Source organism: Hesperophylax consimilis, chromosome 15 (assembly GCF_061612785.1).
Source record: "Hesperophylax consimilis isolate HC1 chromosome 15, BYU_Hcon_1.0, whole genome shotgun sequence".
Taxonomy (NCBI): Eukaryota; Metazoa; Arthropoda; class Insecta; order Trichoptera; family Limnephilidae; genus Hesperophylax; species Hesperophylax consimilis.
Genome location: NC_142850.1, coordinates 20739521 through 20752555, shown reverse-complemented (window position 1 = coordinate 20752555; position 13035 = coordinate 20739521). Strand labels below are relative to the sequence as shown.

Here is a 13035-nt window from a genome sequence, read left to right as displayed (position 1 = left end):
ATGCTAGCCAACCTCATGCAGAAGAGGTCACCTCTAAGGTTCTGTTGCCACTGATACCTGTTGTAGGAAGATACATTACAGATAATTCAGTAGAAGAACGAAAGTAAATTGAATAGGTACAGTCGAGGGAATCCACCACTTTACCGAAACGTTTTAAGATAGGTGCCTCAAAAGGTACACGGAGAAAAATGAGTATTGCAGATTTATTAAAATCCTGTTAAAAAATGGGCAGCAGGCCTTTAAAGAATAAATTGACAGAGTTCCTAAAACAGTATCGGTTAAAAGAGAATGCTTTATGCGGACGGCGGAACTCGTGTTCATACAAATATTAATATTGATATTGACATACTGATATTGTCGCATTCCGTCTTCCGATATATTCTGATTGACTAATCTTTTATCAGTAAATTGACATGATATCACATTTTTACCAGGATCAGTTTTTTCTGTGCACTAGAACTGAATCTACAGTTGAAGCTCCTTTACGATTGAGGACATCAGGAAAGCATGCAAATCGAATGTAAGCATTGTAAGCAATATTAAAAAAGGGGTGGGGGGGGAGTTTGATAAGTATATTTTACCCGGAAGTGGATAGAAGAAGAAATCGGAGAACCTTCAGGAATAGTTTAGTCAGGTCATGTCTACAAGAAATAAGACCAACAGAAGACATTAAATAATATAGTGTCATTTGTAAAGTTGTGTAGGTAGGAAACGAAAGACAATGTGTAGCAGTGCTTACTCCTGGGCGGCGAGTACCTACCCGTTTGGAAATAATCAGTCGGTTAATTTTCTCCTGTTGGCGCTCCTGTTTTCGAGATCACGGTGCCGAGCGTATTTCGACTGGTTGAGTTGGTGGCTGGACTCGTGAGCTTGCGCTGTGTTTTCGTGCGACGCTGAACATGAGGGACTTTCTTGCAATTCACGAAAGGTCTTTTCTTTTAACTTATATTTTAAAATATTTAATTTAACTTTCCGATAGGGATTACTGTATTAACTTCTTGCATAGTTAATAAATACTATGCTGGCGCCCACTCAAACATTTCTTTACAAGATTCTTAGAGTTTTTAAATATCATGTTATCGGCTTATCAGTCATATTTTATCAAGATGGCGTTTATCGTACGTGCATTCTTGACACGCCCGGAGATAAAATTTATTAGAGTCTCATGTTCGTTTTATTGATCAAATATATAACAATTGTTGTTTCAATAAATTAGCTTCTTGTAATAATTAAACCTTATTTTATCCAGAACTTCCTTCACAGGTTACATTTGCTACCCACATACATTTATTGTCAGTGCGCGGGGTTGAGATGACTTGATTATTGTAATGGTATTATCAAGTTAATGTCACAATCTTAGGATCCATCATTAATTATTTATAATAATCATTTCATCACCCATCATTTGGCAATAAATGCTACAAAATGGCGCCCAACGTGGGGCCCGAACCCACGACCCTGAGATTAAGAGTCTCATGCTCTACCGACTGAGCTAGCCGGGCTACAAATGGTATTGATTAATATTATGAAGAAAAATAGATATTTAAATAGGTAGGTATACAGCAGGGTTGAAGAAAGACGAAGGGAAGTTATTTAACATAATTATTGGCCCGAAAGCACAAAGACCTACCTATTTCGTAATTCATAAAAGCTCTGACCCATCTCAAAGTCGTACTTGTTAAATAGGAACCTCAATTAGATACAGGATACACGTGCAATTATTATATTATCAACGTAAACGAAGGCTTCCACTAATCATTATCGCTAAAATCAAAACATCCGCCAGCTAAATTGTTTTTCTCTAAAATACCCGTCTGAAAAAGGTTCTAAATAATTATCATTGAGAATTCTCCGCCGAGTGTGTGAATTTCATCTTTGGGGATGCTGTGTGGAGGCTCTTTTATAGGAAAGGAAGGATGGGAAGTTTTGGGAAGGAGAAGGGTACAAGGGATACATAGGAATCTGGGGGTTAGTGAGTCTAGGAGTGGCGGACGAATGAATCCATCTCTCCCACTGCGGTGCAAGGCGATGTTACGATAAAGTTCTATTGGAGAGGTCAAAAAGTCTTCCTCAACCAGTATCTCTCGATACGGCCTACCATGCAGTTGGTGGACAGATACATCATCCCCAAGACCTGCATAAACCTTACCCCATGAACCGGACACCCCTGCTAAGTCACCGAACACAGCGAAGCACTTGGGGTGACCTATGGGCAGAGGTGTTGGTTATCCAATAAAGTGCGGTACCCATAACCGCCTCCTGAAAATTATTGCTTATTTGAATTTAGGAAAAAGTGTAGCGTAAAATGTTTTTAATGTTTTATAATGAAGTAGGTAGATATTTGAGTAACGACTTGAAAATCTTAGGATGGGTTGTTTCATAGAATTTGAACAATTCATCAAATTTCAACATTCATTTTCGGGTTTTGTGAAAGTCCTATTCAAGTTCTGTTATTATATCATTATAAGCTAGTTGCTTGACAGAACTGAAATAGTAACAGAAGCTGAAAATAACTTTCACAGAACTTGAAAATTAACTTTGAAATTTTCTGAAATAACCCGTTCTTATGATGTCATAGAATGTTTTGTTTTTGATTTATTAAATATGAGACAATTAGAGACAAACTTTTCAAAAGTCAGGTTCACAGAAATACTATTGTTAAATTTAACCAAAATATCAAACAGCTCGCAAACTTACCAAGAAAGAAAGCCTTGCAACTCATCCAAAACAAGCTTTTACACGTTTTAAATCGAGAAAGCAGAATATCCTTTAGAGTCCACAGGCAGCAAGGCTAGTGGCCAGGTAAGGCAGCATCAAGTATCAAAGAACCCCGCTCTCTCCACATTGATCCTGTAATAAGCTAATAAGCGTATTCGAGGTCCTTGAGTGACAGGTCCGACGGACTGGGTCCGAATCTCTTCGTTCGGCGCCAAGCGACTGATCGGACCTCAATTCACCGAAACGTCGGCTGACTTGAATGAATATTGAACGAACTATTATTGAGTTTTTTTGTGATAATTTTTAAAAATTATTTTGTTTCTTATCGAAGTTCTTGGGATGATATGAAAATTGCTGCGGAATCATTGTAGTTCGTAGATAGCTTTAGGGGGGTGTTTATGTTTTTGATTTGGTAATGATTCGGACCCAATATTGTTTGTGGTATCACAAGTAAGGGTTGGTAAAAATTAAGGAACCGTAGAGTGCAGAGAAACATTTTAATATATTTTAGTAACAGAATTAGTACGTACATTTATCGATTTGTTTTACCGTGTTCTCAAATACTGAATCACGTCATTTGGTTAAATAAAACGTATTATTACACATTTTCCCCTCGTCGAAACATTAATTGTCAATAGCTTTTTACAAAGTAGGTATACATGTATATACTTGAAATCAAACACGAGTTTCAACTGCCTACATCTATTGCAGATACAGAATTGAAGGAGATGAGGGTAAGTATCTGACCACTCAGATCGTGTTATAATAGAAAGCAACTGGCATTTCAATTCACCTTTAAATTTTATTTTTTTCATATATACGGCATAACCTTGCCATCAACAAAAGTAAAAATAGTGAAAGTACAAAAACTCAAACAAAAGTATTAAGTAACAAGCATAAAATGTAAAAGTTCAACAACTTAAAGAAAGGTATAAAGTAACAAGTACAAAATGTAAAAGTACAACAACTCAAATAAAAGTAAAAGTATCAAATGTAAAAGTACAACAACTCAAAAAAGTATAGAGTAACAAGTATAAAATGTAAAAGTACAACAACTCAAATAAAAGTAAAAGTATCAAATGTAAAAGTACAACAACTCAAAAAAAGTATAGAGTAACAAGTATAAAATGTAAAAGTACATAAGAAAATTATAAAATGTAATAAGTACAACAACTCAAAGAAAAGTATAAAGTAACAAGTACAAATGTTTAAATATCTAAAAGTATATAATTTACAAAAAATATTATTTATTTAAAAAGTGATTACTGCTACGTATGAGCAATGAAGAAGAAAATACTTAACAGGAGAAGAAAATCTTCGATAAATCTAACTATTCTATGAAAAAGTTCAATATCATGTTTCCAGTTGTGAAATTTTCTTTTTCTATTACTCTTTTTGTGCCTTTAAAGGCGTGTTGATTGTCCCATAAATGCTGAATTCACATTTGATTGAAGTCATTATTTATTAATTGACCCCATTTTTAGGGGTTTTTATACATATTTAGCAAAAATTATAAAATATTTATTTTGCATAACTAAACTGCCCGAGTAACAATCTTTTGTGTTTTTTAAGTGACAAATTGAAGAAGTCCACTCACTTTGTCTCATTACTTCGCTCCATAAGTATTCTTGGTAATAAGGAATACATATGGTAGTTAGTACCAGAATTTTACGTAGTGGAATCCGAAAACTTAAAAATTCAAGCAATTATGAATTTTAAATAGAAATACCAAGCTAGTGAAAATCCTTATGTCATAGAATTTAAACATATTCATTTCGTAAAAGAGTACTAATAATAATTTGGCATTTATTTAGCGCAGTTTAGTGTAATTTCACTTCAAGTGAGCTTAACTATAACGAACTTAAAAACGGTAATTTAGTATTAGTGGTCATGTTCTTAAAATTATTCCTACAGTGTGCCTTACCCAATACAGATCTAATATTATAACACTAAATATACTGTTTAAACAAAGTGATGACAAAACTTAGAATAACAATAACAGCAGGACAGGACAAAACAAGAATATTAAAACTAAAACGTACGAGTAGTTCAACACAATAAGGAAGTTGAGTAAAAAATATTTTGACTTATAAAAAATATGTTCGTGTAGATCAAAAAATATCGATTCTAAATATATAAATATATTTCTATATTATTATTCTTAGAATTAGTTAAACGTTCTTGAAAAAGCATTCAATAGCAATAGACTGTATACGCTCCACGATTAGTCGAAAGAATTCTGACGTCACATGTGTCGTGATTGTACGTACAACAGATCACCTATGGTGCATCTCTTTCTATTACATGAGAGATGGTCGGTTTAGATGAGAGAGGTGTATAGGCCAAAGGTTTATTTGGGTTTGTCAAATATATGTACGTATTTGTTGTTATTATTATATGAAATGGATTTCTAAAGATACATATTCGTATAGTGCTTTATAATAATATGTTGTTTATTGCATAACTTAGAAGTTTTTATTATTATACATGTTACATAGCATGTGATACACTTCAGGCCGCCGGCCGCCCAGAAAAGTCAAACAATGAACTGGGCTGTAAACCGTTATTTTACTAAAATTTAAATATTGAAGACAATATTGGTGATTCTTAAACGAAAATCTGAAACAGAAAAATCAGAAAAGGAAACGGTCACATCTGGGACTCGAACCCAGGACCCTTGTCTTTCCGGGACAATGCTCTACCAACTGCGCTAATGGGACCCTATCCTACTCGGTCACTTTTAACTGTATCATACTTCGAATAAGAACTACCAACATTGTCTTCATTTTTTCACCGCACATTTTTATTGGCAACTATCTTTATGTATGATCGCAAGATTCAACCCGAACTAAATGCAATCCAGACAGTGTCTTTTAGATAAACCTATCTTATTTTTTATTTTTAATGTGCGACATCTGTTGACTTTTCTGATACAGTTAAAAGTGACCGAGTAGGATAGGGTCCCATTAGCGCAGTTGGTAGAGCATTGTCCCGGAAAGACAAGGGTCCTGGGTTCGAGTCCCAGATGTGACCGTTTCCTTTTCTGATTTTTCTGTTTCAGATTTTCGTTTAAGAATCACTTATATTGTCTTCAATATTTAAATATTACAATTTGAGGTTTTACTCAATAAAGTTATTCCGAAAAACTTAATATTCATTCTAGACTTGCAGAAAAGTCAACAGATGTCGCACATTAAAAATAAAAAATAAGATAGGTTTATCTAAAAGACACTGTCTGGATTGCATTTAGTTCGGGTTGAATCTTGCGTTCATACATAAAGATAGTTGCCAATAAAAATGTGCGGTGAAAAAATGAAGACAATTTTGGTAGTTCTTATTCGAAGTATGATACAGTTAAAAGTGACCGACTAGGATAGGGTCCCATTAGCGCAGTTGGTAGAGCATTGTCCCGGAAAGACAAGGGTCCTGGGTTCGAGTCCCAGATGTGACCGTTTCCTTTTCTGATTTTTCTGTTTCAGATTTTCGTTTAAGAATCACTAATATTGTCTTCAATATTTAAATATTACAATTTGAGGTTTTACTCAATAAAGTTATTCCGAAAAACTTAATATTCATTCTAGACTTGCAGAAAAGTCAACAGATGTCGCACATTAAAAATAAAAAATAAGATAGGTTTATCTAAAAGACACTGTCTGGATTGCATTTAGTTCGGGTTGAATCTTGCGATCATACATAAAGATAGTTGCCAATAAAAATGTGCGGTGAAAAAATGAAGACAATGTTGGTAGTTCTTATTCGAAGTATGATACAGTTAAAAGTGACCGAGTAGGATAGGGTCCCATTAGCGCAGTTGGTAGAGCATTGTCCCGGAAAGACAAGGGTCCTGGGTTCGAGTCCCAGATGTGACCGTTTCCTTTTCTGATTTTTCTGTTTCAGATTTTCGTTTAAGAATCACTAATATTGTCTTAATATTTAAATATTACAATTTGAGGTTTTACTCAATAAAGTTATTCCGAAAAACTTAATATTCATTCTAGACTTGCAGAAAAGTCAACAGATGTCGCACATTAAAAATAAAAAATAAGATAGGTTTATCTAAAAGACACTGTCTGGATTGCATTTAGTTCGGGTTGAATCTTGCGATCATACATAAAGATAGTTGCCAATAAAAATGTGCGGTGAAAAAATGAAGACAATGTTGGTAGTTCTTATTCGAAGTATGATACAGTTAAAAGTGACCGAGTAGGATAGGGTCCCATTAGCGCAGTTGGTAGAGCATTGTCCCGGAAAGACAAAGGTCCTGGGTTCGAGTCCCAGATGTGACCGTTTCCTTTTCTGATTTTTCTGTTTCAGATTTTCGTTTAAGAATCACTAATATTGTCTTCAATATTTAAATATTACAATTTGAGGTTTTACTCAATAAAGTTATTCCGAAAAACTTAACGTTATTTTACTATTGGTCTTTACTTTTCTGCGCGGTGGTCCTGAATTCGCGCGGGGAACGTCAACAAGTAGCGACGGCAATACCGTACAAGTACCGTACCGGGCGAGAAAAGCAAATATTCTAACTTAAAATATTAATTTAACTATGAAATCTTAATCAATTTTCTTTTCTTTTTAATAACATCAATTCTAATAGACGGTTAACATTGGTAAAAAAATTACTGGAATTCCTTGTTGAAGAATTACAAATTTTTCGATACAAAATGCTTATGCGACGTGGTTTTCACAGTTCGAATGACGTCACACCACACCCCGCCTCTTACCGCTCGGATTCCGCTCGTTTTGGCGGGCTTATGAAAAATTTAATTATGAAAACAAACTTAAAAAAAAAAAAAATACCAGTATTTAAGTTTGAATGCGAACATTGATAAAAAAAAATAAAAAAATGGACTCAACTTCCTTATTGCAGGAATACCCATTTTAAAACTTAGACAACGTAAGAATTTATTTCAATATCTTGTACATAAATTTTGCAATGTGAGTTCCAGACGGGAAAATTGTAATCAAGTTGACTTCTAAAATGGAAAATATAACAGTTTAATACACTCGTATATTATTGAGTTAGTTATAAATTCCAAAATTTGTGTGCCTTTGTTAGAGACTTAGTAGTTGTATCGAACGCATTACGCAATGCTACCCAAAGGCCGCAAAGCAGATGTCTGACCATGTGAGGATAAGAAAGCTGTATTTACCCGGCCGGCGAGTACTGAGCACAACGCGCGCCAGGACACAGTATTTACGTAGTATCCCCTCCCCGGCTCGAGAGCACTGGGCACATCGCAAGCCATGGACCCAGTATTTACGTAGCATCCCCTCTCTTTTTCCCAGGCGAAGCTAGGCCAAACAGTGAGCGGCAACGGTCAGCCAATCAGCGTAAAGCCACGATAAACCTAGAAATATTTCTCTTTTCATTTATAATTGCGCAAATTAATGTTAGATTTGCGTGAGTCTCGCCGCAACAATGCTAAATAAAAATATACAGGTTGAAAGGCTGGACTCACGTCTATGTTGTAAAGTAATATTGAAATATGTAAACATTAATATTAAGTAGTTATAAGGATTTCCTCACACCAATATCGGTCTGAGGACCCACTGATTCATATTGTACAATTTATTACAAAAACATTAAAAATGCTAGGGAAAAACAGTTTTCATGAGATGAAGCGGCGTAAAGAGTACTATTGAATAAATAATTTTAATATTGACTATTAAAGTCATATGAAAACACACGAAGCTGCACAAAAATGCACCTCGTTTACGCGGGGCATTTTAGACGCGCGCACACCGATGTGTGCACGCCCCCGCTAGTCCTATATATACTGCGCGTAAAGCGATCTCAAGTCTCTCTCTTCCGACATCTACTCTCGACCGCTTCACTCTGGACTGCTTCTCCCGCTGGAACAACTACAACCGCCTTTGACTTCTGACCTCTCGCTTCCTTGGACTACCTACTGCTCTCTCTTTGGATATACGACATCACAGCAACCGGAAAAGGCCCTGAACATAAAGCAGCTCACCGACTAGAAGATTCAGCACCCCCTTATTTACAGTCAATGTAAAGGACTTGCGTCTGATACATTGTGTGGTCCTTCGAGCCGGATTTTCTAGTCTCCAGCTGCCAAGATGACACCATCTCTACGCTCCGGGAAGAATACATTGGAGGGAACCGGAAAAGATGAGTCACAAGCCGCTGGCAGTACCCCGCACCCCGCCAGTCCCTCTACAATTACGCCTCCTGCTAATGCGGCCGCCGCGGTGAGGGCCGCCCAGCCACAAGTCACTGGAATGGCGATATCGGACAATTCTCCGGTACAGATACCCATCCATGATTCATCATCAGACAGCGAGGCGTCAAATGCAGATTCATTCAAACAACTGCAGCGAGAATTGAGAGCAGAAAGGCGACGAAATCGGAAATTACAGGAGGCCCTCATCGCTTCAATAGCGGCTCCTACGAAAAAACAAGCGCCTTTAGTGGAACCTGACACACATACAGAGCAGGCAACCACACATCAACAAGGTGCCATGCAGGGCGCCTTACAAGGTTCCATGCAAGGTGCCGCACAACAAAACAGCGCAGAGTACCGGTCTTCAGCATCCAACACCACGATGCGAGGCCAAACAACCCCTCTGCAGCCTGTTATCATCAACACGGAGTATCCGGCCGCAATATCCGGACAACAGCCGACACAAACTACAGCTCAAGGGGCCTCACAGATCCCCGCAGCATCCTACAATCCGGAATATCAGCCGGGCTCACCACATACGCAGTTCGGCCAGACACCGCCTGCAAACAACACATACGCGACATTCCCGGGCCATCCCACGGAGGATGACACGGCGCGACAAACCCAAGATTGGGTCAATAATAGAACGGAACAAACGGCGCCAGCAAACCCGTTCCAACAGTTTGCGGCCTTTATGACGGAGGCTTTCCGCGCCTCGCAAAATGGCGGTACTCCGCGGCAGCAGCCCGAAGAAGAAAACCGCATGGCGTCCCTTATCGCACGCCAATCAAGCGCTAAGGACCTCCCACCATACTACGGAGACGCCGTAGAGTGGCCAGCATGGCGCGCTCAATTTTATCAATCAACGTCTACGTGTGGGATGACGCAATCAGAAAACCTAATGCGCCTTCAGAGAGCATTGAAAGGCAAGGCTCGTGAAGCGGTAAGTCCACTCCTATTGGACCCCACGCAAGTACCGGAAATAATGGACGTGTTAGAACATCGGTTTGGTGGTGCTCACACAATTGCATCACTGATGTTTGAAAAAATAAAAAAGTTGCCACGGCTTCCCGAAGATGCATCAAACGACGCACTTATTGAGTTTTCGGGTACAGTTCAAAATGTGGTGGCCTCACTCGGCAGTCTTAAGTGTGATTATTTATCTAACCCCGCGCTACTAAGTGAAATTGCGTCGAAAATGCCTCTCGTTCTAAGAGTGGCGTGGTTGGATAAAATAGCCGATCAAGTGATAAGCGCGACAATTCAACAATTAGCCGCATTTCTAAAGCGGCTCACAAACGCGATCCCGCGTTCGGGCTTAGTTGATAATGCTCGAGCTCCAATGCGACCACGACGGGAACAAGTATATGCGCAAAATTCTCAAACTGATACGGAGAGCGAAAAGTGTTTACAGTGTTTAAATTCGCACAAAATTCAAGAGTGCCCCGTGTTTTTGGGGAAAAATGTCCCCGGGCGATGGGAAAAAGTTAAAAATTCCCGACTTTGCCATAAATGTCTAGACGCAAGACACCATACGAGAGCGTGCAAATATCGTGTGTGGTGTGGAGTGGGTTCTTGTCGACTTCCTCATCATAAACTACTGCACGACCCGTCGCGTGTGAAATCATCTGCCGGTACCTCGCGCGATAGTGAAAACCAAACTGTAACTAATACCACATCGTATGGACATGAATCCGTGCTGTTGAAAGTGATACCGGTAACCATATGTGGCCCAAACGGGCAAGTGTCAATTTATGCCCTACTAGACGAGGGGTCAACTGTGACCCTTCTAGACAGTGAAACAGCGGACAAAGTGGGGGCGACCGGGCCGACCCGCGGGCTCCGTATTCACGGGGCGAGTGGTATGTGTTCGTCAGATAGTACATCCCGGCGAGTTAAACTATCAGTGCGCGGAGACGGTGACGAATATGTTATTATGGCGAATACAGTGCGAAACCTGGACCTACCGCAACAAAACATAGCCGGTCGATGCCAAGTGAAACCAAAAATATTATTGGGACAGGACAACGTGCATCTCATCGTGTCAAGAGAGGTGCGCGAAGATACCGAGAAAAGAATGCTGTCCCGTACTGCACTCGGTTGGATCGCGCATGGAGGCATTCATCCCGTAGAAAATATAACGCTGAGCATTATCGGTGAAGCCGAGAGTGGAGACCAACAGCTCTCAGAGCTAATAAAACAAAACTTTGCGATCGATTCACTTGGAGTGACGTCAGCGACACGCGTAAATGCGACTATTCAGCGAGCAGAGGCCCTCATGGAAAACACCACTCGGCCATATGACACCGACCGGTGGGAAACGGGCCTACTGTGGAAAGAAGATAATACGCACTTGCCTGACAACAAACAGTGCGCGCTAAAACGATTATACGCATTAGAGAGAAAGCTAGTGAAAAATAATACATTAGAAGCAGCATATAAAATGAAAATTAATTCTCTGATCGAACGTGGATACGCGCGCAAATTAAATATTCAGGAGGCGGCCATTCCAAGCCCTCGAAAATGGTACTTACCGCATTTCGCGGTAGTTAATCCCAATAAACCGGGAAAGCTAAGAGTGGTTTTCGACGCAGCAAGCCGCTGTCGAGGTGTATCATTAAATGATAAACTGTTAACAGGGCCCGATCTGCTCTCCTCGCTATTGGGTAACATTTTGCGCTTCCGCGAAGGAAAAATCGCGCTCGCAGAAGATATTGCAGAAATGTTCTTACAAATAAAAATAAAAAGTGAGGACCAACCATCTCAACTATTTATCTGGAGAGCAACGCCAAATGAAGAGCCGAGCACTTACATGCTCACCTCAATGATGTTTGGGGCAACTTGTTCCCCAAGCAGCGCGCAATTCGTGCGAAACAAGGTAGCTGAGCAACACAAAGTGCAATATACCGCCGCGGCAACAGCCATAGAGAAAAAATTCTATATGGATGATTATCTCGACGCCGTGGACACATCGGACGAAGCCGCCAAGGTACGAGAGGTGAGCGCAATCCTTGCAAGTGGGGGTTTCCTGCTCACTAATTGGGCTTCAAATGACCCTGCCGCCATTGCAGAAGTACCCTTTGAAAAACGGGCGAAATCGGCAATACCCATTAGCAGCGGGGACCACGAAAACGAGCGCATACTAGGCCTCGTATGGGACCCCATAGGTGATCACTTTCTCTACAGCTTCAGGGAGGCAGCCTCAGCCGAGATGATCCCACACCCAACGAAGAGACAATTACTAAGTATTGTCATGAAGATTTTTGACCCGATTGGTTTCGTATCATGCTTAACAATACGCTCAAAAATACTTCTACAAGCAGTGTGGAGATCGAATATAGGTTGGGATGAACCAATAAAACCCGAGCACGCGAATAAATGGTCGGAATGGCTACTACTTCTCAGCCAGAGTAGCGTTTCTATACCACGAAGATGCTTAATTAATAAAAACGGCTATTTTGAACTCCACCTGTTCTGTGATGCATCGGAGTCGGCGTGTTGCGCTATTGCTTATTTAACCGAAAACTCCCAGGAAGGCACACACTCAACTTTCCTGGCCAGTAAATGTAAAGTGGCACCATTGAAACCCCTTTCTATACCGCGCCTTGAGCTACAAGCAGCCCTAATGGCCGCACGATTGGCGGCTACAATCAAAAGGGAAAGCCAAATTCACATAAGAAAAATAACATATTGGACGGACTCAACGACCGTCTTGTGTTGGCTAAGGACAGACCCGAGGACTTACTCCGCCTTCGTGGCCAACCGGCTAGGAGAGATTGATGACTTAAGCGAAATAATTAATTGGAGATGGGTACCTACTAAATTAAACCCGGCCGATATCGGTACAAGAGACATCGAGCCGCCCGACCTCTCGCCCACTAGCAGGTGGTTTTGCGGTCCTGCCTTTATTACCCACCCAGAAGCTACATGGCCCCGTGAAAAGGAGCCAGTCATCCGACCTGATAACCAAGTTTTGGAGGTGAGGCCTCAATTTGTCGGCCTCACAATAATAAAAGGAAGCGGATTACCTCTTATTGAGCGATTTTCATCGTGGCATCGGCTCATACGCACCACTGGATGGGTTCTCCGCTTCATAAGGAGATGTCGGCCGAACCCCAACAAATCA

General features: G+C 40.0%; 1 non-coding gene across 1 annotated transcript; it reads right to left on the bottom strand.

Annotated features, from left to right (window-relative positions):
* Positions 1-1429: 1429 nt before the first annotated feature.
* On the bottom strand, positions 1430-1502 carry TRNAK-CUU (transfer RNA lysine (anticodon CUU)). The gene has a single exon. It is a non-coding gene; the product is annotated as a tRNA-Lys (tRNA).
* Positions 1503-13035: the final 11533 nt, after the last annotated feature.